Below are 20,013 nucleotides of genomic sequence, written 5' to 3'. Positions count from 1 at the left end.
TAGTTTGCGCTTCAAATAATCTTGTCAGTTAAGTTCAGAGCTGTTATCTCTACCATTATGCAAATGAAATTAATGAGGTTCAAAGATTGACTTTTTCAAGGTCATCCAGTTACAACATTAAGGTGCATTTGGCACCCAAATCTAATTCTTTTGAGATGATTTTTTCTTAACTATCTCAAAACTAATCAAAGAGGCCTTTGGTAGAAAGTAAATTACAACTAAAATGTTATAAAGGAGATGAAAATTTTGAGCATTGTGATCAATTGATATGTGGTAAATTTTAATTCCAAGTGGTGAATTAAGAATATATATTATTAAGCAGAAGTTTATTTCGTATGACTTTATTTTCAGCACCAAGAATATGGCCTAACACATAATAGATGCTCAAATACTTGTTGATGGAGTAAATGGATACATGAACGAATCTATTACATCACTGTACTAAGATATTTTTCTTGTTGTTTTATTTAAACAATAAAGCAATTATCTAGCAATGAATATACATGTTGAATACTTAAAATTTAGTCCACTTCTGCTTAAAGTTGAGGAAAATATTTTTGGAAATAATCTAAAATTGATGTATATTCATTTAGTGTGACTTCTTGTGAAAAATAGAATAGTTCAAGGTACCAGACACATGAGAAGGCATTAACAATTATGCTACTATAAATTATCAGTACTCAATTTATTTATTTATTTCAGTACTCAATTTATTTATGGGTTTTTCAAAATTAACCAATATCTTCATTTTGGCCAAATCTCAAAAAATATATAGACAAAGGAGAGCTAGAGTCTGTTCAATTTAAAATGTAATGATTCTGCCCAAATGTTACACTTTAGTATCAAATACTAACATGCATTAGACTCACCTGCAGGGCTTGTGAAAATACAGATTACTGGGCCATCTCAGTAGGTCTGAGGCAGAACCTGAGAATTTGCTTTTCTAACCAGTTTCCATGATGTTGCTACTACCCATCTACATTTTCTGAACCACTACTAAGGTGAACTTCTGCTTTTAAAATGAACAGAAACAGCTCCTCTTAACCACCAACCTCCCTTCCCACATTACATCCCCAGATTTGGTACATTTGATTTACTTATATGCCATAGGCAATTTGTGTTTGTAAGAATCAACAGATTTCCTAAATTTAGAGGTTCCACACAGCTTCAGGGCTTTAGATTGAACATAGCATAGATTCAGCTTATAATGGAGGATCCAATGATTATAACAACAGTTTAAGAAGTCAAAATGCTAAATCATTACAATTGTTTAGTCTGTCTAATTGGAAGGTACATATAACTAAAAATGTAGTATTTTGCCATTATTCAGCAAAGGTGTATTAGGTGTTGCTAGTGCTAGTAGATCAATCTAATGAAAGGTATTGGCTACTTCAATCTGACTATATACACAGAGGAACCAGACCGAAACATACTGCCACGAGTAGCACTGGCTAGAAATAATTACTATGACCTTGGATATTTGACTTCATTTTTCACTGCCTTGCTTTTGTTATAGTCAAAATTATTCTGGCCATTATATACTGTAAAATCTGTGAAACATATGCTTTATGACTCCATGTGACGGTAGGCAGAGGACTGTGTTCAATTCAGGTTTAAAATGATATTTAGTTAAAAAGAAAGAAGAAATCTTAACCAAAGGCAAAAGAAATGATGTAGAACATTGTTAAAATGTTAGGATTTGTGAAAAATAATGAGGATTTCAAAATCTAAGGAAAAATAGAGATTTAAGACAGAGATTGCTACTTGATTAGGAAATGTTAGTCAAATGCCAGAATTAGAATAATAATGACCATCACTGATGTGTCCTTTATTATATTAGTACTGGTTCTTCCAACAACCCAGTTTTCAGATGAAGAAACTGAAGATCAAATATTTGACTTGTCCAAGTCCAGTTAGCTAATATATCAAAGAATGTCTTAATAATGTCTAAATAAGCTACATATGTTATAATAACCTGGTGTACTAAACAAGCCTGTGGAACAGGGGGGAAAAAGTTGTGTTTTATTGAGTTTCATGTACACCCTCATTAAGTCTCACACTTAAATAGTTCTCAGTGGCTTCTATTCTTTTCTTCATTATGAATTTGTATCAACACAACAGAATTTATATACTAATTGATTAATGCACTATATACCCAGCCTCCTTTACTTACTAAAGCAATGGCAACAGGAACTATTTGAGAATGATATAAAGTTGTAATATGTCTATTTAGTGACCAACAACTGACTCAAAAGTTTTTCCCTTTGTGGAAATTTCAGCACTTGCAATTCCATCATGTTTCTACACTGGCAATTAAAAGGTAATGTTTCTATTTAATCAAAGGAATATTTTGAGTACTATGGAGTTAACACATGTTATTCTCCTGAAATTGATGCAAAATAGATTATTTCAATGTGCTTTATCAAACTCAGCCAAATTTCTCAAGTGTGCATTTCCAGCTTTTGTAAGTTACTACTTTTGCAGCATTTCTATTGTGTTCTAATTATCCATATTACTTTTCTTCATTTCTCTTATTAAAGTAGCTTAGCATCTCAGTCATTTGAGGTTATCATTGATTTCTTTAATTTCATACCTCTCCTAATTTATTAGTGAGCCCATTTTTATCTCTCACTCTCTCTTTTTTATTTTTTTACTGATATGATTATAAAACCTCATCTTTTCTCCTCAATGTCTTTTTGCTTTCCTTATCTCAGGCTCCTTTTTTTTTTTTTTTTTCTGATTAACTTTCTGCATCCTATTAACTTTCCTACAATCCTTATTCAATGAAATATATTCTTTCTTGGTTCACATCCCTCTTCTCTGATAGTAAGTCTTTAAAAGTGTGTGTGTGTGCATGTGTGTGTGTGTGTGTACACATTTGTTCTTATAGAAAGGAGATATTTTAAATTAATTCAATTCACATGATACAATTACAGTATCTCCATCATAGTCTAGTATTCTATCTCAGGCTATTATTCTCTAACTATCCCTCCCTACATGTATTATATTAACTGTTCTTTATATTATGATTTTCATTTGGTTTTGCTCACACATTCCTTTAATATTATATTCACTCTCCTTAAATACTAAATCATTAAACAAAGTAATGAATTGATCCTAATTATTTATTTACATACTTTGGAAAACAAGAGGCAGCATTGTAAAAATAATGGACTATAGCCTGTAAGAATTAAGGAAACTTTAAAATTGCAACTTTCTTCACATCAGGTAATTTAAACTCTAGTTTATCATTTTGAAAATATAAATGCTTTATGATTAGAAACAGTATAGATTAAAAATAATTTAGGTGAAATCTTCTTATTCTCAAATAACATTTCACAAGAAGTGTTGTATTTGATGACATACCATTAAGATGTAAGTCTATGCTTTAAGCCATTTCAGTGGGAGAGTTCTTCCCACAAGCGTGAGCTAAGGGACCATCACAGGTAGGTTATATGGGTGCCCCTCCCTACTCCTGGACACAGACCATGTGACCAAAGAACAGCCACATCATAGGTTGGCAAATTATATTGAGTGGTCTGGTTTGAAAGCTTTGCCCTAAATTAGGGCAATCCTTACCTTGAACCTAGAAATACAGAAAAAAATCAAGTAATTAGCTCTAAATTCTACAACGTGAAGACTATATTCAGAGAGGCAAGATGAGTCAAAAATCCAGAAAAAAATATGTAGAAACTAGAAGAATGAAATATTGAAATAGTACACATTATAATAATGGTTTTCAATGAGCAAGAGTATGGAATGTATCTTCTGCCAAAAAAGATTCTCAGAGCATGGGTGGAATAAGTTTGATAATACCATGTAAGAGCTGCAGAGTAGAAAGTGAGAAGACCCCACGGATATAGCCACTGTAGACTGTTGTGAAGAAGCAGTAATAGTGAGGTGGTAGAATGAAGATTCACGAACTCTTGCTTCTGGAATTGCCAGAACCAGGTCAGACCTAGAATTTTCATCTCCTTCCAGTATCTGTAAGGCAACATACTAATGCATTTTCCAATCTTAGATTTTAATTAGCATCTCTCTTACTGTCACACTTATCTTTATAATAAATCGTCACCAAATTGAGCCATCTTGAGTGAGTTTCCTTTCCATATAATCAGTGGGAGCCCAGCAAAAGTACTTACTCTTGTCTCATTCTGTAAGTCCTTTTTGATCATTTGAAATGTGCAACAAACTGTGGTTGCTGATATGATATGATATGGATATCCAAAATATCTATTTATATGTATTAAAAAATGAATTGTGCACATGTTGTATTCTCGAGGAGCTTGCTGTCTAATAGAGAAAGAAAGTCCCTATAGAAATAATTGCAAACGATAAAATACCTCAAAGAGGAAAGGTCAATGCTTTGCGATGATTTTTTTCTTTTGTTTTGTTTCTGTATTATATTATTCTGATTAAGAGTGTTCTATGTTATTCTGATTAAGAGTGTTCTATGTTACATCTCACATACTATAGCTAAAAGTAGTGCTTGACCCCAAGCACTAAACTTAAGTAAGGAACACAGAAAAAGTTTTGAGGAAGAAAAATTTGGTTGTAGGAGATGAGAATAATAAAAAAACTGACTTATGGCATGATTTTATTTTTCAGAAAATAAATATAGTCAATATCCAGTGCAATTAATGGTAAATGTATCTAAGCCTGACATATCAAAATTCTTAACTATTATTGTTAGATCACAATGTGTTTTTCAAATTGTATCTCTTAAAAAATATTGGCCTTCACAAAAACCTCTAACAAAAGGAGAATAAGACTTTTGTTAAAACATGACAGTTATTCAGAGTTTGATGTTGTCTATCTAAGGACACTGCAGAAATTATCTGCAGTCATCGTAGTCATGAGTAATTATGAGTGAAGACTATTCTGATTGCACTGACAAGACAAGGAGAAGCAGGTTAAGAGAGCAGCAGATGGGATTCAGATTAAAAATCAGAATGACATTTCAACTCTAACTGAAATATGCTTTTTTGGCAAGAAGAAAGAATCCCTTTTCCCAGAAATTTCTGAGGACAATAACGACTAGGTATGGTGCTTCTCAGAAGCAGAAAGAAGGATTTAGGTTTCCACTTAAATTCAGATTCTGTTTCTAAATATATGTTTGTTATAAAAGTCACTCATATGCTTGAGCCAACAATACCACACTTCACAGCAATAAATTAAATATGTGTGCGTAGACACCTATATATACTTATCCATAACTACTTATCTTGCTTTTCAAAACAGCTTTACAATTATTTCTTGGAAGTACAGTATTTGTCTTACATGTTTACTAATCCATTCATCAAATATTCATTGAATGCACAGAGACGGTTGCTGTGAGGGTACAAAGGTAATCTGCACTATATTCTAGGAAAAGATTATCAACTAAATTTACTGCTCTGAGGTACTCGGTCTTTAGTATCACATCTGGCAGTGACCAAGGGACCAATTTTATTAAAGTAGCTTATCTTTTTTCCTTGTTGTTGTTTTTAAATTATGGCATTCCAACAAACAGTCCTATATAAGGAAATTAAAAGGAAAAAACCTCATGTACTCCTTATTGCACAAAATCTCAAGATGTTTCACAATGAGGACCCCCTACAAGCGAAACGAATTGATTCAAGCTAAGTTATACTATCGATTATACTCCTCTATTTTTATACAATCAACACTGTTTTTAACTCTACAGTCAAGCTATTGGAATAACTAATTAAATATTATTAAATTGGGTCAATAACAGAATGGTATATAGATCTAAACTGGCTTTTAATAATCTTGCAATTTTGTTTTATTTTCTTCAGCAATAAAAAAGTGAAAAATGTGAATTAAATTAAGTGTATTCATGCACTGTACAGTGCAAATAGTTGGGATTAGGTAGTTTATGAAAGCAATCTAACTTTATATAAATAAAAACAATAGCAATGATGAGTTCTTTAAAAAGAATGAATCAGACAGATAATCACAATTTAGTATTCAGAAATGTAAGCCATAAAAAGAATCAAGTGGATAAAATAGTCTCCCCACTGAGCATCATATTTTGTATTATCTTGTACAGGAGATGAAATTTACAGAAGAAACATTTTACCTTTAATGAACTCTAATTTTGATAATCGAGTTGCCAATTAACAGAATAATTGCAAGGGTAGATTAATGTCACAATTCTCATTCAGTTATCTTTCAGCCACTCTCTACGTATGTGGTAAATATGCAGAGCACATTCTTTTCTTTAGCATTTCCTCAACCCAGATTTTACCTTAACATAATTGACAAATTTGGAGGGCACATTTTACTACAAGAGCCTGAGGACCTGATCCTATCATTAAAAGCACCCCAGGAAGAAAAATTCAAATGCAAATTTCAACTGACCTTTGTGGGAACAACTCATATTATTTTGCATCAGTAGCCACTAGAGATTTGTCTGGCTATATATGGATTTCCACATCTGTCAGCTATAAGTGCACTTCATCTGTCTACTAAATCAGAGAGCCAGAAATAGATGACAGTGATCAAGTCTTTGAGCTTCTCTTAAATTAGCCATATCATGAGGTAGAGTTAGTTTTTCCACTGGGCTTTCATTCTAAAGGTTTACTCTTAAGAAACTTAGAGAAAAGAATACATCAGAAAAGCAAATGGAGTCTTACCTCTTACTTTCAGTGATTTTTTTTTTTTTTCTCCTTGGAATGGAGTGCTGACCGGACAGCCTGTCTGGGGATAGGTCCTGCTGGGAGAACTGAGCATAAATTACTCTTGTTTGCAGCTACCTAAGCTGTGCTACCAAAACACAACAGCAGCAAGAAAGCTATAATGAACTTCACCTGTGCCCGGGTTCCCTTGCAGAACTCTGTTCCTAACCTCCTACGGTTTCCTTCCTTTGTGAACTGATTTAAAATAAATAAATAAATAAAACCTTACTCACCCTTAGATTTGAGTCCCGGGGTGATATGTACACCAGCTGCTAATGTGGAAAATGCACTGATTTCATTTTTTTCTTATTCCTTTCCATCTCCACTCTTCATTAAATAAAGCTTCCCTGTGACGAGTTAGGGAGCTACACCCACCTGTATAAGACAGCACACTTCTGCCTAACATTTGGCTTCCCAGTTTGACTAGACTTTAGAAAATATTTTCTAAACTAAGGTTAAGGAAAAGCAAGACATCTCTGAGTCACTCTGTGTATCACCTGTGTATTATTTTCCACAGCGTGGTCATGTGGATAGAAAGAAGTGGTAGGGAAAAAAAATGTATAGAGAAATATCATACTGTAGAAAGTTCAAGAAAAAATGTTTTGTACTTATTCTGATAACGAAAATTCCTCTCCCCTCTTAGAACTATATTTTTAAAAATATTTTATTTATATATTCATGAGAGACAGAGAGAGAGGGGCAGAGGGAAAAGCAGGCAGAGGGAGAAGCAGGCTCCCTGCAGGAAGCCCAATGTGGGACTGGATCCCAGGACCCCAGGATCATGCCCTAGGTTGAAGGCAGGCACTAAACCGCTGAGCCACTCAGGGATCCCCAGAACTGTATTTTTAAGGTAGAGGCTCTATTATTAAGTACAAGAGATACTAAGTGTTGAATACTGCTTGGGCAATTATGGGCAGGATACCTTAACTAGAAATCCCACATTTTATTCTAGATATATAGAAGTGAACAATTGTGGTACATAAAGACTTAAGTCTTTATTCTTTCAAATATATTCAATTCTAATGGCCTTGATTTTATGATAGGTCTGGGAGTTTCAGGGAGAAATATAGTATGTAGTATATAACCAACTTATTATAATTCACTATATGGGTGTTAACATTGTACTTTTTGGCAAGCTGGGAAATCTTGATGCATGCCAAATGTCATTTTCTAGCCAAAAAGTCTTAAGGTAATATCATCAGCTCTTCTACATTAAGGTTAATAATTAAGCAGGCCTTCCAAGCTCATGCTAATATATTTGATATGATTAATAAGAGCAATTGTATATGAACTACAATTCAGGACCTATTGCCTTCACAAAGTTAATATCTACATTAATAATAGTTCTACCTTTTATCTAGGTGTGAAATAGACCAGTGTTATTATTTCCTATGTTATTAATAAGAACTTTCAAATGTCTACTTCTTAAGCCAGGTGGAATTTGATTTGGGTAAAACAGAAGAAGGAAGAGGAAAAGAAAAACCATCTGATGATAGGAAAATACACTTTACATCCATTTTTACTTCTCAGGAGATGTTTCCTATAACATTCCTTTTTATATCTCTGATAGTTTCTCTTAGAAACAGATTTGAAGGTTTTTTTTCTTTTTAAGATTTATTTATTATTTGGGGGAGGGCAGAAGAAGAAGGAGAGACAGAATTTCAAGTAGACTCTCTGTTGATCGTGAAGCCTAATGCAGGGCTCTACCTCATGACCCTGAGATCATGACCTGAGCTGAAATCAAGAGTTGGATTCTTGATTTTTATTCTTTTTTAGTCAAAAGTTTTAATTTTTTAAATCAGGTTATAGATTTCAGGTGAACACTTTGAAGAAAAAAATTTCATTTCTTTTCATTTGTTCTTCTTCCTCCTTTATTTTTTTATTTTTTTTTTTTTTTAGAGAGACAGAGGGAGAGAGAGAGACAGAGAGGAGAGGGGGAGTGACAGAGAGAGTGGGAAAGAGAATCTTAGGCAGGCTCCAGACGCAGCATGGAGCCCAATGTGGAACTTGAGCTCATGACCCTAGGATCATGACATAAGCCAAAACCAAGAGTGGGATGCCTAAACAACTGAGCCACACAGGCACCTGGTAAACAGATTTAAAGTTTTTAAGAGAGTCCAAAAGCTACTCTTCTCAAGGAAATATGTCTTCACCTAGGAAGGTTGGAAATACTTCTCAATTTTGGTTCAGGCTGTCATCTCAGGATTGTGAGATGAAGCCCTGCATTGGGCTCCATGCTGAGTGTGAAGCCGGTGTAGGAGTCTCTGCCTCTCCCTCTGCCTCACCCCAATGGCATGCTTGCTCTCTTTCTCTCAAAAAAAATGTGTATGTTTTATATCTTCATTTCATACTTAATAAACAATATTTCCAAAATGTTACCAGGAAGAGAGGGCAACTATAGAGAAACATATATTATTCCAGATCATAGATAAGAAATGAAGGCAACTCTGTAACCTTAGGCAAATTATTATTATGTTCATCACCTGTATAATGGAGAAATTCTATTCATTTCATAATATTATTGGGGAAATTGAATGAAATAATGTCTTTATATATATAATAACACATTATAGTCAATTAATATGAACAAGTAAAAAACAATAACAATTACTACTCTTATTTCATCATTTTGTAATTATTTTATTCTTACAATTTAAAGATTTTCTTAGATCAAATTCTCAAAATATGGCCCCATCATGTCCAATGTGTGTTCTTATTGATACAGATGTCACTTACTTTTCATTGCAACTCACTCAGATCACTATATGCCAAAAAAGTAGTTCATAACATCTCTTTCCCCAAATGATCTCTCATTCTTTCTCTGTGTCTCCTCAGGATTCTTATGCTGATACATCTTTTCATATTTCTAAGATTAACCCTATCAAAATGTTACCAGTATTTTTCCACAGAGCTAGGACACAATTCTAAAATTCATATGGAATCACCAAAGATCCTGAATAGCCAAAGCAATCTTGAAAAAGAAAAACAAAGCTGGAGGCATCACAATTCCAGACTTCAAGCTCTATTACAAAGCTGTAGTCATTAAGACAGGATGATACTGGTGCAAAAGCGACATACATCTGAATTTCCTTTAAAGTAGACCTGGACTCTTCTTAAAAATAATACTTCTATAGGAGAGTACAACACAGCATTTCCTAATTTTCTATGAAAAACAAAATCAACCAACTAAACAACAAATACCCTGCAAGCAAACAAGAAAACTATGAGAATTCAGAAAAGAAGATAAAATCCATATATTTTATCTTATTTTATTTATTTATTTTTTTTAAATCCATATATTTTATACTCTTGTTAATTTTTAGGCACTTCAGAGTCTCTGGAAGTGTGTAACAGCCAAGCAGGGATCTGATTTAGAGCAAGCACTTATTGAGAGCCCCCACCATATCCTTTGAAGCCCCTCCTAGAGACCGGTGTGAAGGAAAGGGCAGGTCTTTCAATAGAATTGAAGCCACCTGGTGAATTCATGGAAGCAGACCAGCAGCTGCACACATTACATACTCTCGCTTCTAGTTTTGTACCCTAATCATTTGATAGCTGTGTTAAGTCAACAATCCAGACAGCGACAAGTTGCATATTCTATCTGGTTCCAACAAGCATGCATAGAAATTATTCTCTTAAGAATTTATAAAGAGAAAAATAAAATGACACAAATATTAACAAACATAGAAGGCAAAATAACTTTTACAATTCAGGTCACAGAAAACGGATCAATCACACATATATTTCAAATAGTTTCTTCACGATAGAATCTAAACTAACAAGACATAAAGTAATGAAGAGTGTATATTTATTGGTGTGTACTGAAACCAAGTTTTAAATTTTAATATTGACTGGGAATCAGATTAGAAGAGTATATTTAAAAAAGAAAAGAAAATGGATTAAGAAGATACTATTTCAAAATTGATCACAACGATTAGAAAAACGAAAATTATAGAATGTTTTTTAAAAATGTAAAAGTAAGTAACCACTTACAGAATTTAAAAACTAAAGCCTGGAATTTCCAAAACATTAAAAAACATAAAAATGAAAAAAAAAAAAAGAGGAGAGTAAGAAAAAAAAGTAGAATTATATGATAGATATCAACAAACCAAAGCTGAAATGAAAAGTATGCTAGGTAAACACAAACTAAAAGAAATCAAGAATTACTACAGAATAAAATATTTTGAAGCAAGCAGACAAGGGATAATTCATACTACAAATGGGACAATTGTGAACAACTTGAATATATCCAATAACATTGCATTGGAATACATTTTTTAAAAAAAAGCTTTCAGGTGAGAGAAAAAGTGAAATAAAGATCAGAAGTAGAATAAGAATAGAAAGTTCTAATAAATTCTCTCTGTCTTAAAGAGGTTAGGGTAGTAAAAGTAATTAAGGATATGCAGGATTTAGAAAATACTATTATTAGCTTTGATTTCAATAGTTGCAGATTAAAATCTTTACTCTAAAATTAAAAAAAAAAACTTACTTAAAATACACAGATAATTTTTTAATGAAGTATAAATTTATAAATTCATAAAAAGAATTTAAAACTCAATAACTTATCCCACAATGGACTTCCATGTAACCATTACCAGGCAAAAAAAGTAGAAGTTTCTCAGTACCCCAGAAGGCCACTCTGTGGCACCCTGTAGTCATTATGTCTTCCTTCCTCCACAAGGAGAACTATTATTATGATTTCTTATACTATAAGTTTATTTTACCTTTCAATTTTTCAATTTTATGTTAATGGAATAATATAGTAGGCATTTTGGGATCCCCGGGTGGCGCAGCGGTTTGGCGCCTGCCTTTGGCCCAGGGCGCGATCCTGGAGACCCGGGATCGAATCCCACGTCGGGCTCCCGGTGCATGGAGCCTGCTTCTCCCTCTGCCTCTCTCTCTCTCTCTCTGTGACTATCATAAATAAATAAAAATTAAAAAAAAATATATTGTAGGCATTTTTTGTAACTTCTTTTGAGAAACATTATATAATGAGAATTATACATGTTTCATAAAACCGTCATTCATTCATCTTCATAGCTGTTGCTTATTGTCTTATTGCTATATAGGTTAAATCACATAAATAAATCAGAATCTACATTTTCTTTCTACTGTTGATGGATATAGGGGTTATTTCATTATTTTGGCTCATCATTATTAGTGTTGCTAAGGATAGCAACATTTTGCTTGCCTCTAAGTTTACACGTGCACTCATTTCTGTAAAATATACACCTTTAAATGAAACTTTTGATTTGTATCACATATATCCATACAACTTCAGTAGATACTGTCAAACTCTTTCATAAGTGCATCTACCAACTGAATTCTCATAAGCTTTAATGAAAATTTCCCATAGGCAAAATCTCCATTCCTCCCATCCTGTCAACATTTAAAATTGTTATTTTGATGTACAAATGTTATTACATTTGTAATTCCTTCACAAATAATGAAATTGACTACCTTTCATATGCTTATTTGCTTATTTCAACAAGTGCCTATTTATGCCTTCTATTCATTCTCCTATGAGGTATCTATCATTTTCTCATTGACTTTTGCAGTTCCTTATATAACTTGTACACAAGCCACCGTCACTGTATACATTGCAAATGTCTTCTCTTGCTCCACAGAGTGTCTTCTTATTATCAACTTTCATAAAGAAATAGACTTGAATTTAATGTAACACAAATTAACAATAATTTCCTTTAAGGTTATTGTTTTTTGCATTCTGTGTAAACAATCAACATCCATCCCAAGTTCATGAAAGTAATGTCCTTGTCAATTTCTTCTAAAAATTTTGTTTTCCTTTTAGATTTATATCAACAATACACCAGAAAATGATTTTTGTATATGATGTTAGGTAGAGGCCACGTTTTATCTTTTCCCACAATGGATATTCAACAGATTTTATAACATGACCTGAGTCAAAGACAGCCAGGAGCCCCTAAAATTACTCTTAATAATATTTTTTCATTCTCTTCAGCAGATGGACACACCATTTGTTAGATTTACTTCTTTTTTAAAATTAGTTTTATTTCTAAATTAAAAATTTTAGTATCATTAAAACAGCAATATATTTTTTTATTTTTATTTTATTTGAGAGAGAGAGAGAGAGAAATCCTGCAAGCAGTGGGGGCATGGGGAGGGGCAGAGGAAGAGGGAAAGAAAAAAATCTTAAGCAGGCTCCATGCCCAGAGCAGAGCTCAAGGCAAGGCTGGATCTCATGACTCTAAGATAATGACCTTAGCAGAAATCTAGAGTTGGGCACTTAACTGACTGAGTCACCCAGATGCCCTCCAAAATAGCATATTTTAAATTCTATTTCATTTTATTTCTTTTTAAAAAAGATTTATTTATTTTTGAGAGAAAGAATGGGGTGGGGTTGGGGGAGGCAGAAGGTGAGGGATAAAGAGTCTTAGGCAGACTCTGGGCTGAGCATAGAGCCTGATGGAGGACTCTATCTCACAACCCTGAGATCATAACCTGACCCAAAAGCAAGAGTCCAACTCTTAACCAACTGCACTACCCAGGCAACCCAATTCTACTTCATTTTCCTTGTTATAATAGAGTTCAATGAATTTTTGCATATTGATATGTATGCCTTACATCCAGCAACCTTCCTAAACTCATTTATTAATTCCTGTTATTTATCAATGGATTCATTTTGATTTGCTACATACACACACCATTAGCAAATAACATTTTGTTATTTTTTTTCCAATTCATATATGTTTTACTATTTTCTTATTTAATCACAATGATGGAATGGTGGGTCTCAATTGGGGGTGATTTTTCCCCTGTCCCCAGGGTACACTGGCCATATCTAAGAACATTTTTGGCTTTTACGACTGGGTGAGGGCAGGTTGACACTGGCATCCAGTGGATAGAGGTGAGGTGTGACGCTATACATCTTACAATGCATAAGACAGCCCTCCCCACAACAAAGAATTATCTGCCTCCAAAGAGTACTGAAGTTGCAAAACTATGGGTATGAACCTCTATGAAATGCTGAGAGGATATTGGAAAGAGCAGAAATCCTCATTTTATTCCCAGTCTCAGAGGAAAATATTTCAATATTTCACCATTAAATAGGCTGTGTTGTTTATATAGATAACATTTATAAGATTGAAATAATTCCTTCTATTTCTTGTTTGCAGTTTTTATCCTTAATAAATATTAATATTTATCAAATGCTTTTTAAGCATCTATTCAGATGATCATATGACTTTTTTTTCCTTTATTCTAGTAAGGTAGTAGATAAAATTTGTTTTTCAAATGTTAAACTAATCTTGGGACACCTGGGTGGGTCAGCGGTTGAACATCTGCCTTCGGCTCAGGGTGTGATCCCGGGATGCAGGATGGAGTCCCACATCAGGCTCCTCGTGAGGAGCCTGCTTCTTCCTCTGCCTGTGTCTCTGCCTCCCTCTCTCTCTGTGTCTCTCATGAGTAAATAAATGAAATCTTAAAAAAAAAAAAATGTTAAACTAATTTTGCATTCTTGAACTAATACCCTATAACCTATCTGGGCCTGTTTTTTCCACCTTTGAGGAGGTTTTAATTAAAGGTGGAAATTGGGGGATCTCTGGGTGGCTCAGCGGGTTAGCGCCTGCCTTTGGCCCAGGGCACGATCCTAGAGTCCTGTGATCGAGTCCCACATCGGCTCCCTGCATGGAGCCTGCTTCTCCCTCTGCCTGTGTATCATAAATAAATAAATAGATAAATAAATAAATAAATAAATCTTAAAAAAATAAAGGTGGAAATATGTATATGTGTACATATATATAACAAACATATATAATATCAATATGCATATATATGATATTATAATATGTATGTGTATAATATATATGTACTTAGAACCCTTCATACTTCCTAATCTTCTTATGTCAGTTTTGGCCAATTGTCTTATTCTAGCTACTTACTCATACAATCTATATTTTCAATTCATCAGTATTGAATTCTTTATAAGAACATTTTATGATATATTTAATATATGTAAGATTTATTGTCATAATTCCTTTTTTACTGCATATAGAGGTTATTTGTGCTTTTAATTGTTTTAAACACAAAACAAAATGAATTAGTAAAGAAATAATAAAACAGAGAACATAACAAAATACTAAAGACAGAGAATAACAACAACAAAAAATTCCATGTTAGAAAGTCTTCTGCTAGTAAAAAGAAGTTGGATCATTGAATTCCTAATACACACAAAATTATTTAACTTATTTTTTAATTAATTATTTTAATTTAATAAAAGTTCACCACAGCAAAAAAAAGAAAAAAGAAAAGGATAAGAACCTTGTGAAATAATTCAAAATATGCCAACAAAAGTAGGAAAACAAAATCCTAGGAGTCAAAGTTTAATGGGATACAGTAGGCATTTGTGTGTAGCAGATGCATGAATGATGCAAAAGAAAATCCCAGCAGCCTTCATCTTCCCTTCTGCTAGTCACCTGACCCTCCCAGGACAGAAAGTGGATTTTAAGCTATATATGCCCCTTCCCAAACATTTCTTTACTACTGTTTTTAGGTGATGGATGTCAAGGGGAATTCACAAATATAATTATGAAAAATAAAGCAATCAGTATTCTGCCTATTAAGCAAACAGGAAATTGAAAAAGCATAATATTGCAACTTTGTAAATATATAATATAACATATAAGAAAGAAATATTCTTGGAAGATATGAGTAACAGAAAAATAACCCTTATAAACTTCATGCTAAGGAGAGTCTAATAAAAATATGCATTCAAGGGATCCCTGGGTGGCGCAGCGGTTTGGCGCCTGCCTTTGGCCCAGGGCGCGATCCTGGAGACCCGGGATCGAATCCCACATCAGGCTCCCGGTGCATGGAGCCTGCTTCTCCCTCTGCCTGTGTCTCTGCCTCTCTCTCTCTCTCTCTGTGACTATCATAAATAAATTAAAAAAAAATGCATTCAATAAAACAGGGAGATTAGAAAGCAACTAATTTAGATGAAAAAATGGAAAGAAACACTGTGATTACAGAGCTAATTAATAATTGGAGACAGTAGGCCTAGAAGAGATACAGTTAAAATTCAAATTATATACATAGGTAAAAGGTTTCAGATAATCACAATGAACATAGAGGAAAAATACATATATGTAAATATTTGCAGAGGATTGTCAACACACATATTCACATGTATATTGTTCATGTACATATATATGAACATTTGCATATACAAAAGCATGTACCTGTTTGTGAGAATGGAGAGTGGGAGGCAGAGATATAATGATGAAAACAACAGAAAACTCACATTTTGAACAGAAAATATATCTAGAGGCATAAAAGAGTGACATTTCCTTTAAATAGAGAAAGAATGAAACGTGCCAAATCTGAACATATAAAGAATAATTTGCATTCAAACAGGAACAACTAATAAGGAGACATATCCTGGTTGTTTTTCAAATTCAAGATTAAAGGAAATTATTTAGAGATCTAAATAGAAATAGAGTTCTAAAGAAAAAAGATCAGCTACAAGAAGAGAAAAATAGAGTTAGCTTTATACTTTGGCATAGCAACTTTAAATGGCAAAGAACATTGAACAATGTCTCCCAGTTTTGAGAAGACAATTTGATCCATGAGTATTAGGCTTAGTCAAATTGTTGTTTGGGGTATAAATCAACAGACAGACATTCTAAAGATGAAATAACTCAGGGAAATACCACCCAGGGGTCCCTATTGAAAAACCACTTGGCAAGAATAAGTCAGTTAAATAGATGAATCAAAATATATAACTCAGAAGAGAAGAAATCATGGTAAAAAAGCTGAATGTGAAACTAAGATCCGTTTTAAATATAGAACTTAAATAAAACAACAGATGTTGTGTTTGCAGAACAAATCTAGACGTGTTACATTTTGAAAAATCATACATCTGGAGTGGAGAAGAGAGGGATGAAGAATTCAAGAACTAGAGATCAGTCTTTGTGATCAAGAGGTCAATTAACACTAAAAGGATATATGTAATAAAAAGAAAAGTGGAATGATTTCAAGCTTCGTGTTCTTACTGAACCGACAGTCATATATTTTCTTGGTAAAATACTATGTAGGTTTTTCTCAGCTTCACATCTATGTCTTTTTCTTCTATTAAATAAAAATTAAATTAAATGTGATATCTTCATTAGAATCCATAGTATGATCCCATTTTTATGTTACTAATTTGGTTTTTATGTCTGCCTATTAACACTTGTGTAAGTTTGTAGAGATACATGGCTGTACTACTGCTTACTAAATATTTGGAGTGGTTAGTATTTATGGTAAGTTAGTAGTGTCTATTTATTTTTTAATAGTTACCTGTATTGTTTAATTTTTAATAATAAGCATTTGCATTTTATAACAACAATGCTCTTAGAATAATATAACCAAAAGTATTTGATCACAAAGCAAAAATAATATAAAAATGCTAGCAATATGAAAGAATATTTTTTTAAAAACTTACCTTAGGTCAAAACAGAAAGGAGCATACCATTTTATTAGATGGGAAGGTTAAATAACATTAAAGGTTAATTTTTTCACAATTAACTCATGTAATTAAGTAATCTCAATTAATGAAGTAATTTCAATTTGACCCATTTTAATTTAGGAAATTATTTTTCCTTTTTCTTACAAGAATAAACAAGTGAGGAAAGCCAATAAATATCTGCAAAAGGAGTCTGTGAGGGAGAAAACACTTGGAATTATTTTTACCAAAAAACAAGCAAGCAAAAAATTATAAAGGAATAATATGTGGCAGTGTAGTACTGATGTGGTAGTAATTAAATCAGTAGAATAGTACTTATATTTACTTACAATTTTTTTAAATGCTATTTTGCAAATCTATTAAAAACATTGATGTAGTGTTCAGATATGTGAGGCTTTGGGAAAAATATAATCAAAATTTTTGCCACATACAGGGAAGATAGAGTCAACATAGATTAAAGAATTTAAAATGTTAAATAAAGTCATTAAAGAGTCATAAGAAATTGATTTGGATATAATTCCATTGTGTGAAAATCCATTCCCAAACAATAGGAATAGTCATAAAGTGTAAGTATTCTGTTTTTCAAGAAATACCAGAAGACCTTATGCCAAGATGGACTTGAATTTTTTTCTCAACTTCAAACATATCAATAATGGATAATATTTTTAGAACATTAGAAATACAGAACCTTATTCAAAGGGTGAGGTTTATAATTCTATAATAGAATAGAAACACAAAACATTACACCGGGGCCCAAGCCAAGAGCATCTAGGACTCTAGTAGTAGAAATGACTGGAAGTTTAACTGTATGTGTGTAGGGAAAGCAGAAACAGATCTGCTTGGAACCTGGGACTAAGATGGAGCTATGGAGCCTGCAAAACAAAGCCCAAAGTCTCCCTGAATGCTGCTATAGGGAAGGAAACAAAGAAACCCTCCTAGTACCTGAGACAAACCATCCTCTGGTTCTGCCCTCAAGACTCCTGGGACCAAGTGGAGATAGGTAAAACTACTGCCAAAGAGAAGAAACTGGGGAGAAAGAAATAGTCACCTCGTATGAACTTACAGATATATCATAGCCTTAGAGGGAGTACTTTATTAAGAAGCACATCCCTCAAATTTAACAATCGAAATATAAATTGAATTCTGATGAAATGTAAACAATAAAATACTTTCAAAATAATTAAAAATATGTTTGAAGTCATTATTCATTAGAAAGTTATGAAGAAAAAAGCAAAATAGATGAAAACAGGTTGATATGTATTAATAAGATGGACATAAAAAAGAACCAATTAGAATTCTTAGATCTGAAGGGCCTTATGATTGGCTCAGTTGGTAGAGTGTGTGACTCTAGATCTCAGGCTGGTGAATTTGAGCCCCCCATTGTGCATGGAGCCTACTTAAAAGGAAAGAGTTCCTATATCTGAAAAAAAAAAACAACCACAAAAAGTACTTATTAAAACTGTCAAAATTTTTGAATACATAGGACAAATTCTAAACAGAGCTGCAGAGAGGGCTAGTGAATTGGGAAAATATGCCTAAAGATTTTATGGTCAAAGACAGCAAAACAAGATAATGAGTAAATATATGAAAGAGGAGCTAAGATACAGAATAGAGATATAAACAAAAATCAAAATGCAGGGAAGTAATATTTGAAGAGATAATAGTTAAGGATTTCCCAGATCAGACGAGAGCTATATTATCAGACAAACTCTCTCATTGACCCCATCATGTGTCAGTGATGTATTTCTATTCCTGATGCAAAAGTCATTTTAAGAATATTCTTCCTATTGGTCTAATGAAATAAAAATTATGAAGGACACAATAAGTAATTTGCAGAAGAGAGATTAGCCAATAAACCAAATAAAATTATGTCCAACATCACCAGTAATCCTGGAAATGAAAATTAACATAAAAATGAGCAACTATTTCACTCCCACAAGATGACACTGGTCCTTCAGAAAGGGAAACTACATCTGGCAAAAGTCTAAGATCAAAAAAGATAAAGATTTACTATTGATAGGAATTTGTGCTTTCCCCTCTATCCCCATGATCATAGTTAAAGTCACAAACATAGGTGTGTTCCCCAAGGTAGAGCATTCATTGGGACATAGGCAAAGGATCAAGGACTGAATTTTAGGCACCCCTTGAAGTTAGGAGAAGGATAGAGGCTAAGAAGCAAACAAGTTATTGACAGAGAGAGGAGGAAAAAAAATAAAAGTGTAAAAACCTAGAGAGAGTTTCTAGAAAGATATCATGGTCAATATTACATTCCCAGATGACAAGAGTAGTGAACACTGAGGAAATAATATTGAATGTGATAACTAGAAGGTCTTTGGAAACTTCAGAAAATAGTTGCACCAATTTTGTTGGAAATAGAAGTCAGATTCTAGATATCCGTGAGCTGATGAAGAAGCAAATGTAGTAGTTAAGTTTCATTCAAGACATTTGACCAGTTTATGAGTTGCTTGGGGACAGAGATTGTTTTATTAATCTATACATTTGCAGTTCTTAGCCATTTCCTGGCATATAGCAAACTCTCAGTCACATGTTCTGAAATATTAATTACAGAAAGACAATTTTCCCCTCTAGTACTCATTTTTCAGCCTCCGCTAGATCTATATGCCAACCATCCCTCCATTCAAAGTGTTTGCTAAGGCTTCCAGTGGTTTTCAGATCACTAAATCCAGTGCATTTTTCTCTTAACTTTTCACCAGTTTGCAAACTTTTTAAACATTCACTCCTGATACAACCTCTATTCTCGATTTTCAAAGTAAAAGACTCCTAGTTTTCCTCCTCTGACTATTCCTGTTTCCTTCACAGATCCAAACTCCTTTTCTAAACTTATTTTAGAAT

Source organism: Vulpes lagopus, chromosome 1 (genome assembly GCF_018345385.1).
Source record: "Vulpes lagopus strain Blue_001 chromosome 1, ASM1834538v1, whole genome shotgun sequence".
NCBI classification, from domain to species: domain Eukaryota; kingdom Metazoa; phylum Chordata; class Mammalia; order Carnivora; family Canidae; genus Vulpes; species Vulpes lagopus.
This window is presented reverse-complemented; position numbering follows the sequence as displayed.